The 18,204-nt window shown below is 41.5% G+C and overlaps 1 protein-coding gene across 2 annotated transcripts in view; it reads left to right on the forward strand.

The window, feature by feature from the left end:
- Positions 1-1,099: 1,099 nt before the first annotated feature.
- The window catches only part of HELZ (helicase with zinc finger), a 93,123-nt gene continuing 76,018 nt past the window's right edge, over positions 1,100-18,204 (forward strand). For both annotated transcript variants that reach the window (XM_075178029.1, XM_075178030.1), the window contains exon 1: positions 1,100-1,225. The gene's annotated coding sequence lies outside the window, so the exon portion shown is untranslated. The remainder of the gene's footprint in view (positions 1,226-18,204) is intronic.

Raw genomic sequence — 18,204 nt, forward strand, 5'->3', positions numbered from 1 at the left:
TCCCATGTCTGTGAGAGATCTCCCCTCTCACTGTCCCATGTCAGTGAGGGATCTCTCTCACTGTCCCATGTCTGTGAGAGATCTCCCCTCTCACTGTCCCATGTCTGAGTGGTTCTGTCTCTTCTCTCTCTGTCCCATGTCTGTGAGAGATCTCTCCTCTCCCTCTCTCTGTCCTATGTCAGTGAGGGATCTCTCTCACTGTTCCATGTCTGTGAGAGGTTCTGTCTCTTCTCCATCTGTCCCATGTCAGTGAAGGATCTCCCCTCTCTCTGTCCCATGTCATTGAGGGATCTCCCCTCTCACTGTCCCATGTCTGTGAGAGATCTCCCCTCTCACTGTCCCATGTCTGTGAGTGGTTCTGTCTCTTCTCTCTCTGTCCCATGTCTGTGAGAGATCTCTCCTCTCCCTCTCTCTGTCCCATGTCATTGAGGGATCTCCCCTCTCACTGTCCCATGTCTGTGAGAGATCTCCCCTCTCACTGTCCCATGTCTGTGAGTGGTTCTGTCTCTTCTCTCTCTGTCCCATGTCTGTGAGAGATCTCTCCTCTCCCTCTCTCTGTCCCATGTCAGTGAGGAATCTCTCTCACTGTCCCATGTCTGTGAGAGGTTCTGTCTCTTCTCCATCTGTCCCATGTCAGTGAAGGATCTCCCCTCTCTCTGTCCCATGTCATTGAGGGATCTCCCCTCTCTCTGTCCCATGTCATTGAGGGATCTCCCCTCTCACTGTCCCATGTCAGAGAAGGATCTCCACTCTCACTGTCCCATGTCTGTGAGAGATCTCCTCTCTGTCCCATGTCATTGAGGGATCTCCCCTCTCTCTGTCCCATGTCATTGAGGGATCTCCCCTCTCTCTGTCCCATGTCATTGAGGGATCTCCCCTCTCTCTGTCCCATGTCATTGAGAGATCTCCCCTCTCTCTGTTGCATGTCTGTGAGAGATCTCCTCTCTGTCCCATGTCATTGAGGGATCTCCCCTCTCTCTGTCCCATGTCATTGAGGGATCTCCCCTCTCTCTGTCCCATGTCATTGAGGGATCTCCCCTCTCTCTGTCCCATGTCATTGAGAGATCTCCCCTCTCTCTGTTGCATGTCTGTGAGAGATCTCCTCTCTCCCCTCCCTCCCCGGTCTGTGAAAGATCTCTTTCCACACAGGAACTCTCAGCCCTTTCCCGCCATGCATTGCGGCCCCTGACAAGTCGATCCAAGATGGCGTAGAAAGTAATGACAGGTAAGTCCTGACTCCCACCCCCTTCTGTTACCGCCGCGGTCCCTCCGCCGTCCCCCCCTTACAACCAGTACACCCGTATCCGCTGCCTGGCCCCCCGCGGCAATGTGTGCAAGCTACGGCTGGGAGAGCGCCGGAGGAGGGAGGGGAGAGGCCTAGTCTGCGGGGCTCGGCCGTCTGTTTACATCCCCGGCCTGCTGAACTAGGAGAGCGCCCGGCGCCGGAGCCCGGCCCAGGCCCAGCTACCAAGGTGGTGTAGGGGCAGTGCTGGCGGGATGAGGGGTACTGGGAGGGGTGGGGTTGGGGTACTTATAGTGGGGTGCAGGTATAGGGGTTCCCTATCACCAGAGAGCCGGGTGTTACTGTAGTAAGAGGGGGCTATGTGATGTCTGCAGGGTATAATTTGTATTTTTTCCCCCTTAGAGGGGTCTGTGTCATTTGATTGGGGGGCTGTGAATTTAGGCTAATGGTAAGACGTATGTGTACTTGCAGGCTGGTATTTAAAAGGTGCAGCACATTTTGGGTAATGGGTAATACTGGGGTGAAATGTTGGATTTATATGCTTTTAAAATAGGTGACTTATTGTAGGGGTTCCTGTAATTATATTAGAGGGTTCTTCGTTTAGAGGAGGGTTGAGATTAATTTATATTTTAGTTTTCTCATCTTTGGGGTGGTGTATAGTAAAGGGCTATTTTGGGTAGCTGTGTATTTAAAGCTTGTCATTTATTTGTGTATTTCTTTTCTTTTTCATAGTTAATCTATTTTAGTTGCTTATGTGAACTTGCAGCCCCTCCCCCATATATCTTACTGAAAATATTTGTTTTATAGGACACTTGGGTGATGTGTGTTTTTTTGTTTCCTGCATCAGTGATGTTGGCTATATACATATGGAACTAAAACAACTGCGTTTTGTTTTAGTTTTTTTCTATTTGGGATTTGTTGTTTAGCTGTTGTATGTGTATATAACACTTTTGGATCTGTTTATAAATATAGATGTGTGTGTGTGTGTGTGTGTGTGTATATCTATACACACAGTTGTAACTTTTATGCTTTTATTGTACTTAGTGGGGAACATGGACATAACACTGGGTTAGCACAAAAGTGATACAGCCACTCCCAGCATACCCTTCCAGCAATAAGCTGCTATACATTGGCAAATCATGCTGGGACTTGTAGTTTCACAACACCTGGAGTGTCACAGGTTAGCCAACACTGTACTACATCAACATTGACCTGAATTCCTACTTTGCGTTGTTTAAAATCCAGATGGGAATCCCTCCAGCACCTGCCTTACATTAGGTTGCCACTAGTATTGTGTGCATCCCAATCAGTGCATTTTAATATATGATTTATTATTTTATTTTAATAGATGTGTTGATACCATTGTTGTCCAAAAGCTGCATCTTTTTCTGACAACCTTGCATTGGTGCTTAAAATAGTAAATTTATTTTTATAAAATCGCCCCTAGAGTGCAAAAGTGTCTAGTTACTGAATGATTCACCCTGCCCCAGGTTTGTATATGTGCTCCAGTCCAGCATATGGTAGATTTTTTTTTATTTATTTTTTTCCAGCTTTGGACAGGTATTTATTTCTGTACGGTCTTGGTGTGATTAAAGGTGTCACCATCTTTTTTTTGTTTGGTGGCTTTATTATTTAGATAATTATTAATTTATGCAGAGCTGGGAGAGTGGTCTGCTTATGCTATTGCCTTATTGTTGTTTTTTGCTTGTTTGTTTTTTGAGTGTAGTGCTGCACAAGTATTGCTTTTGTTTTATTTGGTTTGTTGTGAGTTAGAGATTACAGTTGAAGAGTTATTCAGGGGTTATTAAAAGAACTAAAAGCAAAGCAGAGCCTATTTCTACAACTATGCGCTTCCTAGAAACGTGTTTGAAATAGTAGTGTTGCACAGCCGGAGTTTTTTTTTTTTTTTGTAGAAGTTGAACATTGTCAATAAATAGACTTATATTAGTGATTGGTCAAGCTGTCTTCTTTTTTGCATTTTTTTTCCAACACAAGACCCCCTTATAAGTGGGTCTGGTGTCACACAACTGGCAATAATTCTTTTCTCTGCTACTTCCTTCCATACCGCTGGCCTGTGCATATGGTCATTTTGCATTTTCTGTGCTTACTTTTTTGTTGAGGAAAGCTTCAGTTTTTTGAGGTGGTGCACACTTGTGATTTTTGGAAGTAATGGCCTGTTCTTTAATGTAGTTGCCCTTGTCGTGTGTGTGTGTGTGTGTGTGTGTGTGTGTGTGTGTGTGTGTGTGTGTGTGTGTGTGTTTAACTCCTCTCTATAGCTAGCATGATCTCTGCTGTTGTGTAGTTTTTTTTATTTTAGGGTTTATGTTTATTTTAGGGGTTCTGCTTTGTCTTTAGAATTTTGTCATAGAAGAGGTTTCTACTGTACAACCTTTACGCTCACTTAATGGATCAGTTTGATCAGTTAAGAAATATTGTTTGTGTTGTATAAAAAAAAAACCCAGCCCAAAAGACTGCAGTATTAAGAAAGAATAAAACTCTTGACATTATTATCAGAACTACACTATTTCACTCCATATTTGGGGTGATTGTTGGTATTGTAGATTATAATTAAAAATTACTGACACAAATAGTATTTGTTTTGAATAACTCCTGTCTGGATAAACAAAGATTCTGTTAAATAACACAGCTTCTTGGCCTAATTGTCATAGATGAGTATGACCAAGGAACCATTCCACTATTTTTCATGATAATTTGGCCTTTAGGGTACAGTGTTCCATTTTTTTTTACTCTTGTCTGAATGAGTAAACCTGGGGGCATATTTACTAAACTGCGGGCTTGAAAAAGTGGAGATGTTGCCTATAGCAACCAATCAGATTCTAGCTGTCGTTTTGTGTCCGTAAAAATCAGCAGGTATATGCTATTCACATCCGTAAAGTCTTGGGAATTTCCAAAGCCATTAATGTTCAGGGATGCTCTTTCACTGGCAAATAAAAAGCACTGCTGAAATCCAGCTCTATTGAAGTTAACGTAAAACACTGTAGCCTGTCACACACACGATGTAAGAAGCTATATTCTGTATCAAGCAGCATTTTTTCCAACAGATAAAAGAAAGCTATTGAAAACATTCCTAAAGTTCTTTTCAGTGTTTGCTTGCTGCAGAAAAACATTGCTTTTTATATGCAGGTGTAGCCCCAATCCTAAGCCCATATAGAAGAGTAAATGAAATAAAGAGTTTAAATGGTTTATATATATCCACTTTAAAGATATTTTATATTTTTTTTAGATTATTTATTTCTATATGATATTGAATACACGCCCTTCTGCAGTGTTTATTAATTTCTTAGTGCAGAAAGCAAGATGGCAATCAATTATCAATACATAAAAGTTATCTGAAGGTATGTTCTCCCTGTGTTTGCGTGGGTTTCCTCCGGATGCTCCGGTTTCCTTCCACACTCCAAAAACATACTGGTAGGTTAATTGGCTGCTAACAAATTGACCCTAGTCTGTGTGTTTGTGTGTGTATTAGTTAAGTTAGACTGTAAGCTCCAATGGGGCAGAGACTGATGTGAATGCGTTCTCTGTACAGCGCTGCGGAATTAGTGGCGCTATATAAATTAATGGTGATGATGAAGGTAAAGAAGATTGACTTTTGTTCAGATCAGTGTATATCCAGTGACTTTTAAATTAACCTGTTTACTTTGGGGTTCTAGATTTTGCTTTGATTGAACACTTGTAGCCATATAAGCTCAGCCAGCTAGGCTTACGGCATCAACAAATATGGAGTCGAGTTGCCTTGAAAATGAAGCCAATGAGGTCACTTAACATCTGATCAGAGACATGTCTGGGCGGACCAGGTTTGAATGACATTCTGTCCTGTCAGTATGTGGTTATCTTTCATTCCAGACTATTGGCTATATAATGTTTTATATATTTAACATTTGCTGAGAAGGGTTTTGTGTTGATGTAGACCCGTCTTTCTCAAACTGGGTTCTTTGGAACCCCAAAGATCGACCAGTGGGTTTCATGGTTTTTTTGAGATGAAAATGCATAATGGCGGAAGCATTTTATAGGGGCGGTTCAACCATTCTGCTGTAATCCATCACTGCTTCTCAGTACCACCACTGATGACTCCTCTACCAACGCTGCGTGGAAAGTTCTATACCCCGGTTCTCTAAGCTTCAGTTTCTCCACCTTTCCACAAAACAGATAACAATGCCTCGCAATTGACATAAGTAACACATTTAATATTGGTAATTTACTTTATTTTTAATTTTATTTACCTACTTCTCAAATATATATTAAGTTACCAGATCTAGCCCAGCTTTGGAGGGGGATGAAAAAGGACAGGTAGGGTTCCCTTGGTAAGTTATTTAGCCTTTGTAGAGTTCCATGTGCTAGAACAGTTTGAGAATCACTAGACTGTCGAGACGTTCGTGAGACGGAAAGCAGTATTAACTAGCAGTGTATATACATTTCCAATGTTTATGAAAACTTTCAGGACTTTTTTTTTGTTTTTCGAAAATATTCCTTGAAAGATTGTTTTGATTGCGTCTTGGGGATACATTACCAGTATCCTTTGCTGTGATAAGAGATTTTTTTTCCCAGCAGCTGTTGGGGTTTCAGTAATATTTGTGTGTCTGGACCATACAACCTTAACAATTGTTTTATTTAGAGCTTTTGCTGTTTATTTACACACAAATGTTTCCCCCCAAAATGTTTATCCAGTTGATGTTAAAAATGAGCTATGTATTGGCTGTGGGGGCCGTCGTACATAGTATAATGGTAATGACTCTGGCTGCCCCATCTCTTTCAATGAGCTTAATTTATTGTCTTGTTTAAGTCTTCCTGATGCTTTTTGGCTTCTGGCTTCTTTATGTGCTTTTCAGCAATGTGTTTATATCTGTGATGGGCAACCTGCGGCTCCCAGTTCCTACCTGCTTTATTGTTTGTCATACCTTGTAGCATTTGCCTGCTGATATGTTATTACAGATGGGTGTCTTTTTATTTGATTATGTACATTGTTTTAACTTATTACTAGGATTAAGGGTAATATACGACCCTTTTGAAGGTTATGCGTCCCCTAAAGTTTGTCAGATTGCCAACCACAGGTTTATATAATCAGACAGTTATTTCTGTTGCTTTGGGACACATACATGGTAAAAATATATTGTTTTGATTTATTCTCCAGCGCAATATTTATTTTAAATCTAGTATAAGGAGGCATATTAATTTTTTTTTATTTTTTTTTATACTTCTCCAAATCTTCTCCCTTTTTGTGCTAATGGGGCAGAGGTACATTGTATGTTTTGCAGTACTTTTCACATTGCGTATTAAGGTGTTATAACAGCAAATTTCACTTTTAGGTCTACTTAAGGCTTCATGGTCGTCCTTGGCAGCCCCTGACTGAGGGTTGGAGTGTCGGCTGCTGTTGATCGGAACTATGTTCCATGGTGTAATGAACCAAACATTTTTTAGAAGGGGCAAGTGAAAGACCCAAAATGTTGTTTTATAAATAACCTATTTGTGACACAATGGGCTTTTTCTGCCACCAGTTATAAACTATGAGCTGATGGGCTTACTCTGCCACTTGGTTTCCTTTTTGAGGGTCTTGCACAATTTATTTGGATTTCCTCTCATCGGTAAGCTGCCATTACTGGCTACTCCTACTGATGTCACTAACCACCAGACACTCGCCAAGTGCTCATTGGTTGTAAGAGGGTAATCATTGCTACCATCAGGCTCCTTCACTGGCATCCAGACAGCTTACTTTTGAGTATAGCTGACTCCACATCCTCTCCACCCTTGGTGCCATGAAGTCTAGGGCGGGAGGTTTAATCCTTGATCCTTCATTTGAGTTAAGGAGGCACCACTGCAAGTCCCCTTCTGCAGCCGCTGTACTACAGCTGCTGGCGGGGTTGCAATGTCGCAAGCTCCTGCATTGTCACATTGCTCTGGAAACCAGAGCAGACCACTGGCAGAGCCCCGATCCCCACGGGACCACCAGGACAAAGTAAAAAGATTTTTTTATTTTATTTATATACTTTTAAAATTATTTTAAATAACTTCTAGAAAACATATGCACTGTTACTCCCCATGTACAGCGGCAGAATTTAACCTCTTCGATGCTGGACACTAACCATGGGCACAGCATAACAGCAATTATGTACTTTAGTGTTTGAACATATCAAGTTAATTTCCCACACACGGCGCATGTTGCCTTAAGTTAACCCTTTTGGAACCGCAGCTCTGGACATTAACCCATCTGGGGCTAATGCAGCCATCTTGCCCACGTGGAGGGGACTCAGCCACACACTTTTATTTAATTATCTTTCATAGGGGCCAGGATCAAATTGCAAGACTCTAGTGTCTGCCAGTGGGCACTTTTTCATCTTTTGCTGGGAGGATTCCAGCAGGTGATGGGGGGGTTATTTGCGGGTTAGGCACCCTTGAATCCATACAAAAACAGGTTTCTCTATGCGAGAGGAAACTATTTAAATGAACTCCAAGGCGTGAAAACTGCTCATTTGTTTAGTAGAGGCCACACAGCATTTTTCTCCCAGCAAAGGTTCGTGAGTTTTACGGATAATGCTAAGTGTAATAAAGCACAAACGGGACACATCACCATTGTTTAATTATAAGATGCCACATATTCCGTAGCTTCGGACAGTGTGCCTACAAATACAAGAATGCAATTAAGAATAACAACAACGCAAATGCGCATAAAACAAACGCGTGGTACAAATAGAAGTAGGAGAACCAGAACAATGACGGCACAAGTAAGAATTACGTGCGTATAAGTAAGACAGTGTAGTCAAACTATAGCGCAAGACATAACGGGGACAGATGAGAGACAAAGAGGGTATGGACATGAGACAAGGTGGAGGGCATGATGCCCGTGAGAGATTACATACTCTACGTGGGGGCATGGGAAATGAAAACTTAACTGAAGGTGCAGATGTTATTTGTGAATCCAGAAATAATGTGTACCCTTTGATGTCAATAGAAATAAGTCCTAATAGTTAGTTGCAAGCTCGTAAAGTTTTTCTAGGCATGTTGGCTATGTGTCCCCTGCTAATATAAAGTGTTCAAGAAGTCTGTTTATCAAATCATGAAGCCATCATCACATTTTAGAAGCCAGGCAACTCATTAATGGATAAATAGTGGACCTCAAAAAAAATGTAGGAGTTGAAATAAATTGACAGCTATCTATTTTCTGAAGTTGAAACAGCAGTACTGTATAATCTCCCCTCCGATTTAAAGGAAAGTTCCATATAAGTATATATTTGTTTCCAATAGTCCCTCTCCCACATCGTAGCACTGTCAGCGTTACAGGGCAGGTAGTTTATTTTCAGATTAGGGAGGAGTATCAGTTGCAGCCTGATGGAGGATTCTATTTCCTGAACTGCATGGGGTCTTGCAGAGGGGAGGGGTGTTTATTGTGAAAAGAAATATTTTTAAGAGAATTCCGACAGGCAGCTGTCATCTGCCGATCGCATATCTTGATAGTTATGAGGTATATTTTGACTTGATCATTCTCTAGCATCGTAGTGACTCTTGGACATTCTTACCACAGAATATACATTTAGCAGTTCTAGGAAAGATTAGCGCTGTTCCATGTTATATTCTTTGCTGTACTTGGTTTTTAGCAGCTGGGGTTGGATATCTCTCATCACTATAGAGCCATAGCTGGCGAGGGTGAAGCACTGAGATTGCTCATGTCAGTAGTGTAAGGAGCGGATTCTTCTCACTTCTACTTACCGTACTTTGTTTTTTTTTCATCCTCCGCAAGTTTATAGGGCCAAAAAACGTCTTGTTGGTGCCATGCTGCGTATGTATCACTTCTAGCTGAGTGGAATAATTAGCGATCTTGACATGCCATTTGGCCACTAGTTGGCACTATTGTTTTTTTATTTTGTTTTTTTTGGGAAGGTATTTTTTTTTTTTTTAAGGTAGCGCTGCTGCTTTTGACTATTCATAGATTATCCAGCAGGTATCCCTAAATTGCACAATAACAAAGGAGGTGGCAAGTACGCAAATACTTGTCAGTATCTTATCAACTCGGATATCATCTTTGTATTTCAAACGGCATCTTTGTATTTGAAACAGCTGTTTTTGTGTGTGCGTGTACCAGAAAGTTTTGACACAATAATAGTATGTAGGGTGGTTGTATTTTAGAAGTACTGACTGGCCCGAGCACTGCATAAAGTAATGATCTGTCATTTGTTGAGCTAGATCAGTGTTGGCTAACCTGTGACATTCCAGGGGGTAAATGTATGAACATGCGGGTTCTTCAACACCCTCGTGTTCAGCGTGTTCGGCGATTAAATTTCAAGCGGCGCTGCATTGTAAAGGGAAACTTCCCTTTACAATGCAGCGCCGCTTGAAATTTAATCGCCGAACACGCGGGTGTTGAAGAACCCGCATGTTCATACATTTACCCCCAGGTGTTGTGAAACTACAAGTCCCAGCATACCCTTCCAGCAATAAGCTGCTATATATTGGCAAAGGATGCTGGGACTTGTAGTTTCACAACACCTGGAGTGTCACAGGTTAGCCAACACTGAGCTAGATGCTTTTTCTTTTAGTGAACTCAAGCAGCCTATCAATGATCAGTTGGCTATTCCTGGTCACTTGAGGAAAAGCAGCCAGTCCGATGATAGGTCTTGTTGCTTGCAAACTATGCCCTTTCCTGAATTCTGAAAATCGGTGATGTAATTGTACTACAACGGGGGTTCCCTGAAAGTTTACACTTCAAGACAGAGTTTTCACAGTATTTGGGTCCTTCCTATGCTTTAGCTGAGCTCTGCGTTGCTATTAGTGAAACTGTCTAGGCCAGAGAATCAGCTGTGTAATATCTGTTCCTGGGTTGGCAAGTATCATCGTCTTAGTTTACTTATTAAGAGCCACGTAATCTGCAGCGCCACACAAGCAGCATAGTATAAACACAATATACAGATAAGGGACTAGAGAATGAATAGCATCAGTAAAAATCAATACAAGATGAGACAATAGTGAAAGCAACTGCATTAGAAGACACAACTAGAACAAAGGAAACCTTACAAAGAGAAGGAGGAGATAAGAGGCAGAGAGGGCCAAGCTCAGGAGAAGTAACATTCAAGAGGTAGTTAAGTAAGCGGGGATGGTATGGGGAGAGGGAAGGAAGAGGTAGGTGGTGATAGGGGTGGAGGGAAGGGCAGGTGGAGTGTAAGGAGTGAGATGCCTTAAGATGGGGCGGGGTAGGCAAGTGTGAAAAGGTGAGTTTTGAGGAAACGCTTGAATAATTTTAGCGTGTGGTCGAGACCAGTCTTGCGAGCAGAGACTTTCAAAGGTGGGGAGCAGCACAGACTAAGGGACATATTCATTTGGTCGCGTTACTGTTAATAGTAACGCGGCCAGCACATTATTACTGTTATTAGTGCGCGTAAATACCGTTATTACAGTAGTTCTAACGCTGAGCTGCGAGCAGAAGGCTGGGTTAAAACCACCGTAATAACGGTAATAGTTTTAGCCCGCCGGTACTTCGGGGGGAATTGAATTCCTCCAAAGTCCTGACGACAGGAGTGTGATGTGGTGTTAGGAAAGGAGAAGGTACGTTCCACTATGAAGTGTGAGTATGCTGCAATCCTCTGGGCCAGCTTGGAGTGAGACCCATAATTGTACAGGGAAAACACTTAGGCCGGGTGCGCACTGCTGGTTTTTCACCCGTTTATCGGGCCAATCACGTGATAAATTACCGCTTGGCTCGATATCGCAAAAGTTTGTACGCTCCACTCCGATCAACAATTATCACTTCAAAGCACAGAGTATCATCTGATTTTTTTTAAACAGACTTAAAATCTCTATAAACGACTGCGGCCAATCCTGCAGTGTGTCTGCACTCAGGACCAGCAGTGTAGGCAGATCTCCATAGAGTTTGCAGAGTCACAATCTTTTCAGCCGATAGTTATGACAGATGAAGAGCGCAGATCTGAAGGTAAATCTTGTACAATGTGTATAGTGTATACACATGAATCAGCACACTGATCTGGACTTTCAGTCGTTGGTAAATTGGAAATCACATCAGGAGAAATGTTTTTGTAGTTTGTACCCAGCCTTCTGCTCATATCGGTACATAGAACACTCCTCCCAAATAGCACTTATATGGCACTTATTCAGGAAGTATTGTTGTGGTCGCCAAAATGTTTGTCTATGGAAGGAGTATCCCTGTTTTGGTGTGAAAAACATTTTAATAGTGCTGTACAGAGAGAATCAATGTTGTTTAAAGACCGTTATGTTCTACACAGGAGTATTTAATGGAAAGAAAGTTATAAGTGTAGTTTACTTACTCTGGTGTGGTATATAGGTGGTTTCTCACACGCACCTGCCACTGAACCTGGACTTTCTCCATTTAGCTCAGACCTTTCTCCTCTATAAGGCTCTGTGGGGTTTAAGTGTAAAAGGGCCTTTGCACATACTAATTTATTTGTCAGTTTATTACTTGAGCTGGCCCAGGTGTAGTAATCCAGAAAAAGTCAGGAGTGGTGTTTGGCATTAACAACCTACTTGTAAGGAACATGCCTCTGATGAAATCACCGTTGATGTGAGGAAACGCATAAGGATAACAAAGTATCATCATTTATTTATATAGTACCACTAATTCCGCAGCGCTGTACAGAGAACTCACTCACGTCAGTCCCTGCCCCATTAGGGCTTACAGTCTAAATTCCCTAACATACATAGACAGACAGACAGACAGACAAGGGTCAATTTGTTAGCAGCCAATTAACCTACCAGTATGTTTTTGGAGTGTAGGAGGAAACAGGAGCACCCGGAGGAAACCCACGTAAACACGAGGAGATAAGACCATGCTTGGGAATTGAACTCATGACCCCAGCGCTGTGAGACAGAAGTGCTAACCACTACGCCACTGTGTTGCCCCAAAGTATTTAGAGTGGTGATCTACAAAGATGGACATTATCAATATTCATATGTTGCAAGGAGTTTAAGCGTCTGTTGTTAAGCAGAGCTATAATTTACCAAATTATCCAAAAATAATAATTTCCCTGCACCTCCTCCACTTTATCTTATCACCTGGGGGTTTGCCACTTCTGCACAAGCCTAGTTATGGCTCTGTGCAGTTATTGAATAGTTATTGTCTGTAGAGAGCTGGAACAACTGAGGTGTGATTACAGAGTAATTTACTAAGCTGCTGTCTTAGCGGTACAGCGAGGGACTTACTTTTACTAAGTGACCTATGTGCTGGTGTTTCATGCAACAAAGTCTGATTATCCGCTATTTAGCCGTAGCTCGAGTGGAGCAGTATGGAATCAATAAATAAGTACTGCCGGCATTTTTATGCAGCTGAATTCAAATTAAATGCCGCTATATGGCTGCTTTCCGTGCGGAGAGGATTCATTATACAAGAACCGATGAGTGTCATTCATTCTTTGCAGTGAAGTCTGCCATAGTGATTGGTGGTAAGAATTGAACTTAATCATTCCTCTATTAAAATCTCTCCATACGGTTATGGGACTAGGGTGGATAAAAGAGCATTGTATGATATGACTGGCTGCACAAGGAAGCACTGAGAGTTTATTTGTAACAACTGACGGACACATTGTTCCATTTCATTGAGGGATTCATTACAAATTGGCTGTTAATGCCAAACAGCACCACTCCTTGTATGTTTTGAAGACTCTTTGTTTATCATCATTGTTTGGTGTTTTTTGATCCATCATACCATTTGGAGAACCTTTATCTCGTTCTTGTGTAAGATCAGATCGAATATCATTCTACATTTATATTTTATATAATTTTTGTCTTCAACACTGATGAATTAATATCCTATTTGTTTATTGTGTCTAAAGAGCGATCTTTATTCATTTATAGTATATGTCTATATAGTCACCTGTTGATTATATTTGTTTTAAATAATAATTATCTTAATATATTTTGACGCAAACATTTTTGGCATATTGTACTGACAGTCCGGTTTTTATTTCTATACGTCAGGAGTATTCCTTGCAATCCGTAAAGTTTTGTGGGAGTGCTTTATCCTTTCGAGCTACCAGTTCCTCTGTTTGGGAAGCTGCGCAGTATGTTGTTATGAGGTTTGTTTAGTTGACAATGCTATTATACTAACAAATCTATACACTCAGTGGGCACTTTACTAGGTACCCCTTTCTGATCCTTGGTAGGACACCCTTTTGCCCCCAGAACAGACTGAGTTATTCGTGGAATGGAATCAGCAAGGTTTTGGAAACGTTCCTTAAGATTCTGGTCCATTGGGCATGATGGCATCACACAGGTACAGCAGATTTGTCGGCTGAACATTTATGCTGCAAATCTCTCGTTCCACCACATCTCAAAGGTCGGATTGAGATCTGGTGATGTGGAGGCCATTGGAGTACTGACATTCATTTTCATGTTGGTGGAATCGGCTTGAGATGACTTTGTAACATCGTACATTATCCTGCTGTAGGCAGTAGAAGATGGGTACATTGTGGCCCTAAAGGGATGCACATGGTCAGCAACAATACCCAAGTAGGCTAAGACATTTAAATAATGCTCAATTGGTTTTAAGAGGCCTAATGTGTGCCAGGAAAACATTCCCATCACCATTACACCACCACCACCCAAATTCTGACCCTATAATCTGCATGTTGCAGAACAGAAAACAAGATTCGTCCATATCAGAAGATGTTTTGTAAATCTAGAGGCTGTGTGTGAAAATCCCAGAAGACCTATTTCCGAGATGCTCAAATCACCCCATCTGGCACCAACAATCATTCCACCGTCAAAGTCACTTTGATGACGTTTCTTCTCCATTTTGGTGGTTTGGTCTGAATAACAACTGAACCTCTACACCGTGTCTGAATGCTGTTATGCAGCCTGGAGTTGCTGCCACGTGATTGGCTGATAAGATATATTACATAGCGAGCAGGTTTACCGAAGGTTTGTTGTTTGAGCAGAAAGAAAGGGCGTCACACCATCTCGTTTTGAAATCACACTGCTGTTTTTACTGCTCTAGCACATTACTTCATTGCAGGTAGCAAGATAATTGTCAGAGTGAGGGGTATAAATTGCATCCCTCTGTTCCTTGATCTATCTTTCTGTCCAGTAGGTCAATATTTCTTTTCAGGTTCCTGCCTTCTTGTCCTTCTGTTCCAGTATATTGTCTATGTGGTCTCTCCAAAATACAGTATGAGAATTGGCGCACTTTCGGCCTCCACATGGCTTTGCAGAGTGCACAGTGAAACCCGGAGACTCCCTCTCCCAAATTAAGCTCACTACCCTACCCTTATAGTCACAGTGTAGGTAAGTACTCAGTTGGAATGGTGCGGTTAGTTCAAACAAATTTCCAATTGTGACCTAAAATGAAATCAGGCTCTATGGAACCCAACACCAACGGACAACCTCTTCATTGGCATCAGAGTAATTATTTAACTCAATCAGTCCGACCACAGATTCATTGACACGCCCAGTGGGTAACCCTTTGACTTAGGCTCATCTCTGGGGCCCATGTCCCTAAATAGTGGTCAGTTAACGGGGTGTTACATAATCTATTGATGCAGAAAAGCTTTAAGCATATAAAAGTGCTGTAGCACATAATGCAGACACTTATGGGTGTATGTGGAATAATAGTGTATATAATGGATGATATACAATGGGTGTATATGAAATAATACAGTACATACTGGTCACTGACGTGTATAGTACAGGATACAGGCACTTACACTCATGGCTAAAAGTTTTGAGAATGAAACAAGTATTGCAAGCATTTCATAAGTGTCAAAGGCTTTTATTGACAATTACATTGTTTATACAAAAAGTCAATATTTGCAGTGTTGACCCTTCCTTTTGAAGACCTCTGCAATTCGCATGTTGTCAATCAACTTCTTGGCCACATACTGACTGATGGCCGCCCGTTCTTGCCTTCTCAATGGTTGGAGTTTGTCAGAATTTGTGGGTTTTTGTTTGTCCATCCACCTCTTGAGCATTGACCAGAAGTTCTGAATGGGATTAAGGTCTGGGGAGTTTCCTGGCCATGAACCCAAAATTTCGATGTTTTAATCCCCGAGCCACTTAGTTATCACTTTTTGCCTTATGGCAAGGTGCTCCATCTTGCTGGAAAAGGCATTGTTCGTCACCAAACTGTTCTTGGATGGTTGGGAGAAGTTGCTCTTGGAGGATGTTTTGGTACCATTCTTTATTCATGGGTCTGTTCTCAGGCAAAATTGTGAGTGAGCTCACTCCCCTGGCTGAGAAGCAACCCCACGCATGAATGGTCTCAGGATGCCTTACTGTTGGCATGACACAGGACTGATGGTAGCGCTCACCTTTCCTTCTCTGGACAAATGTTTTTCCACGTGCTCCAAACAATTTGAAACGGGATTCATCAGAGAAAATTACTTTACCCCAGTTCTCAGCAGTCCAATCCCTGTACCTTTTGCAGAATATCGGTCTGTCCCTGATGTTTTTCCTAGAGAGAAGTGGCTTCTTTGCTGACTTTCTTGACACCAGGCCATCCTACAAAAGTTTTCACCTCACTGTGCATGCAGATGCACTCACACCTGCTTGCAAGCTCTACATTGGTGGGGCCAGATCCCGCAGCTGAATCAACTTTAGGAGGTGGTCCTGGCACTTGCTGGACGCTCTTGGGCGCCCTGAAGCCTTCTTCACAACTATTGAACCTCTCTCCTTGAAGTTTTTGATGATCGATAAATGGTTGATTTAGGTGCAATCTTGCTAGCAGCAATATCCTTGCCTGTGAAGCCATTTTGTTGCAAAGCAATGATGACTGCATGTGATTTCTTGCAGGCAACCATGGTTAACAGAGGAAAAACAATGATTTCAAGCACCACCCTCCTTTTAAAGCTTCCAGTCTGCTGTTTTAACTCAATCAGCAAGACAGAGTGATCTCCAGCCTTGTCCAGCCTTGTCCTCGTCAACACTCTCACCTGTGTTAACGAGAGAATCACTGACCTGATGTCAGCTGGTCCTTTTGTGGCAGTTGAAATGTTGTTTTTGGGATAAAGTTTGTCATGGCAAAGAGGGACTTTGAAATTAATTGCAATTCATCTGATCACTCCATGACATTCTAGAGTATATGAAAATAAAAACTGAGGCAGCAGACTTTGTGAAAAATATTTGTGCCATTCTCAAAACTTTTGGCAATGACTGTATCGGTGTGTGTGGAATAATACAGTATATACTGGTCACTGACATGTATTGTGTATAGTACAGGATACAAGTATTAATAGATATAGATGGAATAATACAGTTTGTGTAATACCACGGATTGGTATATGTGAAATAATACAGTGTGTATCAGTCACTGAGGTGTAATGCGTATAGTATTGGATACAGACACTGTTGGGTGTACGTAGAATAAAGAAAATATCATGGGCAGAACTAATAAGACAATGTTTTAATTCAGAAGTAGATATTACTGTAAATTATTCTGAATAGTCCTTTTTTATTGAGGCGTGCAGATCACACAAGTCAGCATTTTGGGCCAAAAGCAGGACCTTTTTTTTTTATCAAGACCGTGCAAATTTTCACCCCTGTAATACAATTTTATTGTGGAAAATGAGGTCCGTGTGTGCTTAGTACAGGATACAGGCATAATACAGCATAAACCAGTCAATGAGACCAAATTTACGTGGGAACACCTTCTAATTAGCAATGGGTGTTGCTGAAATGGACAAACACACTAACCAGTGCATAAATTCCAGCATACACAAATCCATGCAATCTCCATAGCCAAACCTTATCAGTAGTTGTACTGGAGTGCTCAGTGGCCTTCAACTTAGCCCTGTCATAGGATGCCACTTTTCCATAAAAGTCAGTTTGTCAAATTTCTGCCCTGTAAGTGCTGTTATTGTGAAGTGGAAACGTCTAGGAGCAACAACGGCTCTGCTGCAAAGCAGTCTGCCACATAACCTCAGTTGCAACACTCAGTACTGAGTTCCAAATGGTCTCCGGAAGGAACGTTGGCACAAGTTCTTTGGGAGCTTCATGGACTACATTTCTTGGCCAAGCAGCCACACATAAGCCTCAAGTCACCATGAGCAATGCAAAACATCGACTCTAGTGGTCTAAAGTACACTGCTATTGGATTCTGGAGCAGTGGAGACGCATCCTTTGGAGTGACTAACTAGAGGAATGCATAAGACCTGAATGCATACTGTTAACTGTAAAGTTAAGTGGAGAAAGAATACTGGTCTGTTTTTTATTGTTTGGTCTGTGCCAAATAGTTCCAGGGAAGGGAAATCTTAATGCTGCAGCATACAGTGACTGTCTAGAGGACTGTCTGCTTCCAACTTAGTGGCAATAATTTGGAGAAAGCCCGTTCTTGTTTCAGCGTGACAATGCCCGGGTTTGGTGTGGAAGAACTTGAATGGCCCACACAGAGCCAATTACATTATAGTGATTATCAAACTAATCACCATAAGCTGACTCGCGTAATCATATCGCCATAATACCGAAACCTAGCACCTTGTAGTTGCAGAAACTTAATAACTTATTACTTTTATTCTTTCTAGATACATCTTGTAGGATAGGACCATACCCAATTTATTGATAAATCTTCATTATTACGTCATACTTTAACATATAAATGATGAGGCAGTTGGAGCTATTGTAATATTTCCAATTATGTATTTTGTATCCAGCATGTACAAGTTCTGATCTTTGTTTCATAACATGGGAAGCTCTTTAAGATGCTGTCTAGTCAATTTTAATACCATACTATATGTTGTATAAAGTTTAAACTCCTTGTCATTTCTGTATCCTCTTTCTGTGCGATTTGTAAATATCAATGTCTAAATATTATTTCAAAGAGTATTAAAAGGGGTCATAAGTTTAGAAATGCCATATTGAATCGCATTTTAATCTAAAAGTTTGCAACGTAGTGTAGAACAGTTGCGTATAGAAAACATCAATGCATGTGGAATGCAGATTATCTACTGTATGACATGGCTGTTGAAGAACCGTAAGTCCCAGCATGCTGTCACAAA

The sequence above is a fragment of the Mixophyes fleayi genome, chromosome 6, assembly GCF_038048845.1.
Source record: "Mixophyes fleayi isolate aMixFle1 chromosome 6, aMixFle1.hap1, whole genome shotgun sequence".
Lineage (NCBI taxonomy): Eukaryota > Metazoa > Chordata > Amphibia > Anura > Limnodynastidae > Mixophyes > Mixophyes fleayi.